This window comes from Podarcis filfolensis (genome assembly GCF_964270895.1).
Source record: "Podarcis filfolensis genome assembly, chromosome: 2".
In the NCBI taxonomy this organism is placed as follows: Eukaryota; Metazoa; Chordata; class Lepidosauria; order Squamata; family Lacertidae; genus Podarcis; species Podarcis filfolensis.
Window position 1 is genome coordinate 25270230 of NC_139605.1, and position 8558 is coordinate 25278787.

Here is an 8558-nt window from a genome sequence, read left to right on the forward strand (position 1 = left end):
CTGGGATCCCTTCCAACTCTATGATTCCATGATTCATTTGTTGCAAGTGACTCCCATTGGAGTTTGTTGCGCCGCAGAATGAATGATGCATTCAAAAAGAGCTAGCAATACAAATGTAAAACGATGGTCACAGGTTAAAAGAATTAGGGTGTTCCAGTGAATCTCTCATTACTACTAAGAGACACGCTGTCTGTTTGCTTTTGCCCAGATGCAATAGGCTCCACCGGAATGGCATTATTAAAAGCAAACATGGAAATGACTTTTAAATGACCTGAGTCAGCAGCAGCAGCAGCAACAGCAAGAACAACAGAATCCCCACACCCACTAAGAATTATGTGCAAATACTTCATAAAGTTTGGAATAATCCTTGCTTACGACAAAATTTTTGGAATAATCTTTGAAGGACCAGTTTCTTCATTTGTCAAGATGGTGGTAAATGCGCACTGAGAACAAGCAGCCTGAGTCAATACCATCTTCTAAATAAGCTTGTAAGCAAAGGCTGATCCTTTATTTCAACACATAAACAGGGCTGAAATTTTGCTGGTGTTTCAACATGAACACTGCTGAAAACACACGACAAGGAAGCAAGTGCAGAACATGGGAGAAAAAACCAAAGTAGATACAGCAAGCAGTTCTGAAAAACAACAACAACAACACACACACACACACACACACACACACACACACAAAACAGATATTCAGCATTTTCCTAAACCAGGTAATGCCTTTCTTTTAAATCAAACACTCAGGACCTATTAAATGTGATACTAATGGTGTGCTTGTTCATGATGCCATGTTTAGAAAAATTAAATACAGCTGCTGGGAAGAGGGGGTTATTATCAAGTTCACAGCATGTTGGGAGGGGAGGTTTCAGCCTTCCTTCCCCAGCCCCGATCTCCATCAAATTGGCCTTTTCCCTTGCAGCAATTCCCAATGGTCCCCAGATAGCAGGAAGGTATATTCATCAGAATAAGCATGGAGATTGGGTCTACACCCACACGCTCACAAACAGTAAAAAATTCCTAGTACGTGGTTAATCCATTGTGCTGAAACATGTATTTTTATACCTTAAAAGGAACTACACACACGCACACCCACACACACACACACACACTGGAAACACAAGAGTATACCTGAGAACAAAATGAGAAAAATGGTAATGGCCATCAAGGGGAATGATCAGCCTGTTGATTCAATAGCTGAAATTTCAAGGTCGTCCAGGGATCTGCAAATGGACAGATGTATAAATAAGGCACTCTCCTGGAAATGAAGAAAGCAGCTAGGCCTGCTTTTGTATAATGATTCATTATACAGGGACACATGTTTCCCAACCCTGGTAATGGGGAGTAGGTCCCCTTGAGCTCATTTCTGGGTAGACGTGTATATTGTATAGACAATAATTGTGCTGTTAAACAACTATGTAGAAAATACTTCGAACTCATGCGAAAGTGGTTCTTTGTAAGCTTAATCAGTCAGGGGAAAGGGGCCAGTTTTGGGACAGGGCAGAGTTTGGAGAAGGGACACAGCTCAGTGTTGGGTTATCTGCCTGGCATGTAATGGTAAAGGTAAAGGTAAAGGTACCCCTGACCATTAGGTCCAGTCGTGACCGACTCTGGGGTTGCGGCGCTCATCTCGCTCTATGGGCCGAGGGAGCCGGCATAGTCCGCAGACAGCTTCCAGGTCATGTGGCCAGCATGACTAAGCCGCTTCTGGTGAACCAGAGCAGCGCACGGAAACGCCGTTTACCTTCCCGCAAGAGCAGTACCTATTTATCTACTTGCACTTTGACGTGCTTTCAAACTGCTAGGTTGGCAGGAGCAGGGACCGAGCAACGGGAGCTCACCCCGTCACGGGGATTTGAACCGCTGACCTTCTGATCAACAAGTCCTAGGCTCTGTGGTTTAACCCACAGCGCCTGCCATGTAGAAGGCCTCAATCCATCCACCATCTCCAAGCAGGGCTGGGAGAGATTTCCTGCCCGAAACCCTGGAGAGACACTGCTGGTCAGTATAGACAATACTGATGGACCAATGGTCTGACTCAGTTGCAAGGCAGCTTCCTCTGTTTCTACCAGAGTAGCAGATCCGGCTGCTGTAAAAGTCTTGTTGAGTTTGTGATACGGTGAACTTAGCAGAAAATGCACATGTAATTCAGGCCTATGAAAGTGTCTGGGGATTTCCTTATTCCAGAGTATTCCCTTTCTCTCCGCCCCCCACTCCTGAGCCAAATCTCACATCCTTTCCCTCAAACCAGCCACCCCATTTTCTCTCCTAGTTTCTATTTCCTTAACTCTCCCCCAGCTCCTTTCTTTGATCTTTAACAGACACTTTGGCGCCCAGCAGATTCCTTCCATTTCATGATGTCACACTGGGGATTCTCGGCAGATCTGGTAACTTTCGTTTTTTGGCGGCTGGCCACTTTCTGTATTAACGCTCACACTCACCGGGGCTTTCTCTGAACGAGAGGTGGGTCAATTTATGTCGCTGCTCGCCCGGCCTTTGGGGAGCCCCACAACTCGCGAGCTCTGGAAGAAACAGGAGAGAAAGTCAAGTAATGGCTCTGGAACATGCAGAGTTCAATTTCAGAATTAAGTGTGACTGAATCCTAAAAGGATCCTGATGGGGCACTTAGGCAGATGTTATCTCAACCACCTTTTCTTTCTGATGAAGTGGCTCTGTGCTGCTGAAAGGGGACACCAGCATTGGTGAGGAAGCAACGCAGCCAACAAGACTTGCTATATGAACAGGTCATACACTGGGTAAGATTGTGGGCCCATTTCAACCAGTATGTTTACTCCGAGTGGCAGTGCCCCTACACCCTGGTAGGCTTTACCTAGCCCTGCCATCCAGTCTCCTTTTAAGAGAGCCAGTGTGGTGCAGTGGTTAAGAGTTGTGGACTCGTAATCTGGTGAACTGGGCTCGCATCCCCGCTCCTCCACATGCAGCTGCTGGGTGACCTTGGGCTAGTCACACTTCTCTGAAGTCTCTCAGCATCATTCACCTCACAGAGTGTTTGTTGTGGGGGAAAGGAGAATGTTAGCCGCTTTGAGACTCCCTAGGGTAGTGATAAAGAGGGATATCAAATCCAAAATCTTCTCTTCTTCTTCTTAACTGGAGAGGCCAATGTTTTCACCTGGGATCTGCCCATGCTGTGCTCTAGAGCTCCATCTCATTTGCACAGTCTTCATTTTCAAATTGCTATTGTTCTTTGGCTGCTGAGTTGCCACTCGCTCCTGGTTTCTCACTCCCAGCCTACTGATCTTACAGACTGTCCCTGTGGTCAGAAGGCTATGGACCAGTGAAATGATGAAGAAGTGTCCTGGGGACTAGATACAAAATCCAGTGATTGCATGGAGCGGTTGATGATTATGATGGTCATATGAGGTAGGTTTGGCTAAGAGGCAGTGAATGGCCCAAGATCCCCCAGGAAGCCTCATGGCCAAAATGTGAACTGAACTCTGGCCTTTCAAGTCTAGTCCTACAGTGTAACCACACTGGAAATAAGCAGCTATTCTATCTTTAAAAGGAAATAAGCAGCTATCCTATCTTTAAAAGACATCTGAAGGCAGCCCTGTTTAGGGAAGTTTTTAATATTTAATGCTGTACTGTTTTTAACACTTGATTGGGAGCCGCCCAGAGTGGCTGGGGAAACTCAGCCAGATGGATGGGGTATAAATAATAAATTATTATTATTATTATTATTATTATTATTATTATTATTATTATCTCTTAGGAAGGATGAGGGATGCAACTGGCACTTGGCACGGGAGATAAGGCGAAAGATGTTATGTGGTGAACAAGGCCAGGGAATTTTATATGTCCCAGAACAATGCATTTAGCCTTGTATAAGGTGATACGAGTAGAGGGCAATGTGATCTGAGGGTATTACTGGAAATCAATACCCATCTGGTATCCAGGAAAGGCTACTTAAATTATGAAATGGAATTAATCCCTTGCACAGGAGAGGCTAGGATTGCATATATTGATCTAATTAGGAAAGCAAGGGAATGACTTACATTAAAGCTCACAGATTTGGGATGTGGATCCACCACCCTCCTTAAAAACAATATATTTGCTATTGTGAATACATGTCCCAAACTGAAAGGCCTCTTTCTGGACATGTTGGTCATCTGTTTTGGACCTGGTTATAGGCAGCCCCATTCTTTCTCCTTCCTAACAGGTGATTCTCTCTCTCTCAGCTAACACAGTCAACAATCTGTTCAGCAGGAGACACTACCCGGTGGAGATGTTTAGTGGGGCCAAATTCACACCATAAATATAAAGCTCTATGATGCAAAGTGTTAAGTTGTGGGTGAACATATCAGATGATACAGAAATTCTTCAAACAGCTCTTGTTTATTCACAGGCCAGAACAGAACTGGGCTGAAGGGTTCAGTTAACCTGCTTATATAGAGCTCAACTACAAGGCAACAGTAACAACTTTCTGTAACTATCCAATCACTGAACATCACTTTCAATTCCTTATTTGCATATGTGGACCTGAGTGAAACCTATCTACAGTATCCCCCTTCAGGCCCAGGGTGAGAACTTCAGTACATAACACAAAGAATCTTGGGAGCTATGGTTTCTTTCGGCTGTTGAGAGCTGTTAGGAAGCCCCTGTTCTCCTCAGAGTTACAATTTCTGGAATGTTTTAAGAATTTACCCCTCTTCCACAGGGAGCTCTGGGAATTGTAGCTCTGTTCCGAGGGCGTTTTTTAAACGTGCATTGGATGTGCTTTAAATGTGTGGCATGAACCTGCCCCATTGAACTCAATAGGGCTTGCTTATGAATGGAGAGGGCTGGGAATGCCTCCTGTCTAAACTCTCATCATCCCTAACCATGGGGATAATGGCCCCAAGGTTACCAATCCTAGCTGTAGGGAGGCAAGTCCTCCCGGGTGTGAGGATCTGGATTGAGACCCAGGTGCCACAACTTTAATTCATTTTTCCTTCCCAGGTGTAAGGGAGCTATTTGTTAACTTTTCTCCTGTGCTAATTGATCATTTGTTTTATAATTAGAAGCCAACCATAAATGGACCTTCTGCTTTTTTGTATCTTGCTGAGCAAGAAGTACCTGCTTATGTGATTCAGCCTGTTGATGGCTTTCAAGAAAGCAAGCACAAAATCATTATCTGAATGTTAATTTATTTACTGAAGTGTCTAAGAGGAAGGTGGGGTTAGGAGTATTCTTAGCGGTAATTGTAATGCTTCCAAGGAACAAGAGAAGAAGAAGAAGAAGAAGAAGAGAAGAAGAAGAAGAAGAAGAAGAAGAAGAAGAAGAAGAAGAAGAAGAAGAAGAATCAAACAATCCCGTTGTTGATTGGTACCAACAGTCTAGGTGGAATTACATTTCTTTTGCCGCCATGGCAATTCGCATCTGTAAGAACGCATCTCATCCAAGCCACGTTAAATACGTTCTTCTTCCAAGCCTCTTTTGCTTGCCAAATATTCTCCAGACCTTTAAGTCAACAGCTGCTGTTTAAATTGTCAATATTCATCAAAGACGACTCGCCGCAGAGTTGTGAAACATATGTGTGGCGCAGGGTTGTTGTTTTCATCTGGAACTCACTGGAACTCAGTTCCAGCACCTCTCAGGTGCTCACCCTTGCCATTGCAAGAGCACAAGGGAGGTGTTCATGGTAGGTCTGGCACCTGTTTTTCTAGGAAAAAATAAATAGCACTGTTGTGCGTGAAGAATGCGGGCCCCATTCAAGACTAAAGTTAATAGAGATGGTAAGCCTGAGCTGTCTCTGGGGTGGCCAGGTGAAAAGGAGGACAGGGCTCCAGTACTGTTAATAGTTGTGTTAGGAAAGGAGTTTTCCGCAGGTGTAGCTTACCATGTAACCTAGTATGCAGGGCCTGAGGCTACTCTGCTGCTTCCTGGTGCTCAGTGATTCATTACACTGTATAGCCACTGTATAGAGATCCAGCAGTTCCTGAGGCTTCCATGGAGAAAACAAGCCCTACTTGGAGAATGCAAGCATGTTAAGATGAAGGCTAGACTAGGGCCCAAGTCCTTGACATCTAGCTTTTGAGGTGCAGAGACTCTTTGGTATGCCATAGGGAGCTGCTCAGAGTGGCTGCGGAAACCCAGCCAGATGAGAGGGGTATACCGTATTTTTTGCTCTATAAGATGCACTTTTTCCTTCCTAAAAAGTAAGGGGAAATGTGTGTGCGTCTTATGGAGTGAATGCAGGCTGTGCAGCTATTGCTGAAGCCAGAACAGCAAGAGGGATTGCTGCGCAGTAATTGGTGCATCTTATGGTCGGGTGCATCTTATAGAGCAAAAAATACGGTAAATAATAAACAATAATTGTTATTATTATTAAGCTGCCTTATACCACCAGGTCAGATTATTGATCTGTGTATCCTAGTACTGCCTATGCAGAATCATAGGAGGAGGAGGAATCCATCACCAAAAAAGGGAGCAGAGATTTCCGGAAAGTGTGCCTTTGCTTATTTATATGCATAGCTGGTTGTGTGGAAATAATAGCTGCAATTTAAATACAGCCATCTCACCACACTGGGGAAGGCTGTCACCAGGTGACCTATATAAGCATATAGCCTGCTGTCCAGATGCAGCTTTTAAATGGACAGGGGTCCTGCCTTTTCACCTGCCCCCCACAGTCCCCTGAATAACTCCTCTAGATGACAACCAGTCATTCCCTGGCCTGCGTTGCACCCAGCTGTTGCAGGACTCTGTACTGAGCAGCACAGATGCTCTTAAGTAAATCCAAGTCCACACTTCTGTGGAAGGGCTGGAGGTCAGTGGCAGAGCATCTGTCCTGCATGCAGGAGGTCCTGGGTTCAATCCCCAGCATCTCCCAGACGGTTCCAGAGATACGCCTGCCTGAAACCCTGGAGAGCTGCTGGCAGTCAGTGTAGGCAATGCTGAGCTTGATGGACTAACGGTTTGACTCATTATAAGGCAGCTTCGAAGACTTGAATGCTTTTGAATTATGGTGCTGGAGGAGACTCTTGAGAGTCCCATGGACTGCAAGAAGATCAAACCTCTCCATTCTGAAGGAAATCAGCCCTGAGTGCTCACTGGAAGGACAGATCCTGAAGCTGAGGCGCCAATACTTTGGCCACCTCATGAGAAGAGAAGACTCCCTGGAAAAGACCCTGATGTTGGGAAAGATGAAGGGCACAAGGAGAAGGGGATGACAGAGGACAAGATGGTTGGATAGTGTCCTCAAAGCTACCAGCATGAGTTTGACCAAACTGAGGGAGGCAGTGGAAGAGAGGAATGCCTGGCATGCTCTGGTCCATGGGGTCACGAAGAGTTGGACACGACTAAATGACTAAACAACAACAACAACAACAACAACAACAATAACAACAAGGCAGCTTCCTCTCTCTCTCTCTCTCTCTCTGAAATAAACAATGGTTCTGATCTTTTTTAAAAAAATGGAAATCCTTCGTTCCGTTTTCCCCCTTAAGTGTTTCCTCTGCACCAAACAGCCTTCTTTTATATGGAAAACTGAATATCTTTTAAAATAAAAAACATATGTGCTGCTGGATTCGCTGGTCTCATCCGGCATTGGGTTTCTTCACCATACTGGAATTATTCTCTCCTCCCTCCCCCCTTCCCTTTCTCTCCACCTCCCCCCCCCCCCAAGCTGCTGAACTGATCACATTAGTCAACGGAGTTTATTAGGCACAGTGTTTGTTGAACTATAACATTTTACACAGTCTGTTGCTGCCTAATGCCTTTTATAAGTAACACATTTCTAATTCTCATTGCCCAACACCGCGCTTCCCCTCCTGTTAAAAAATGTTGCTATTTAATCTGTGACAAAAGACCTGATTCTGTTATTAATTACATCCACGTCAATCAAAGCTAACTCCTCCAAAGCCAAGACAGAATAAATCAGGTATGAGAGTGGAATCCATCTACAATGTTTGGGGCTACCCCTTGAGGGCAGAAGCTTCCAATTGGATTTGTTCAGGCTTTGAGGGAAAGTTTAATGCTAAGGTGGTAAGAGAGTGAGGGCACGAATTTCCTTCTAAACTAGAAGAGAGATGTTTTCTGCAGCAGACAACAGCAGAGGCAGCAGCAAAAGCAGAGAAAGGAATTGATTGAACAGCAATGAGAATCAGAAATGTGTTACTTATAAAAGGCATTAGCCAGCAGCAGACTGTGTAGAATGTTATAGTTCAGCTCTGTATAGTTCAGCTCTTGTGCCGCTCATTTATTTCAGTGGGATTTGCTTGGGGGACCTTTAGCATGGGAATCTGTTGCAAGGTAAAAAGTAAAGGACCCCTGGATGGTTAAGTCCAGTCAAAGGCGACTATGGGGTTGCGGCGCTCATCTCGCTTTCAGGCCGAGGGAGCCGGTGTTTGTCCACAGTCAGCTTTCCGGATCATGTGGCCAGCAGGACTAAACTGCTTCTGGCGCAACAGAACACCATGATGGAAACCAAAGCGCACAGAAACGCCATTTACCTTCCCACCACAGCGGCACCTATTTATCTACTTGCACTGGTGTGCTTTCGAACTGCTAGGTAGGCAGGAGCTGGGACAGAGCAACAGGAGCTCACTCCGTCACGGGGAT

General features: G+C 45.1%; 1 long non-coding RNA gene across 1 annotated transcript; it reads right to left on the reverse strand.

Moving 5' to 3' along the window:
* Positions 1–880: 880 nt before the first annotated feature.
* Positions 881–4181, reverse strand: LOC310757465. The gene is made up of 3 exons (XR_014545235.1): positions 4016–4181; positions 2444–2524; positions 881–1225 (listed from the first exon to the last, which is right to left on the reverse strand). It is a non-coding gene; the product is annotated as an uncharacterized lncRNA (long non-coding RNA).
* Between the last annotated feature and the right edge of the window lie 4377 nt (positions 4182–8558).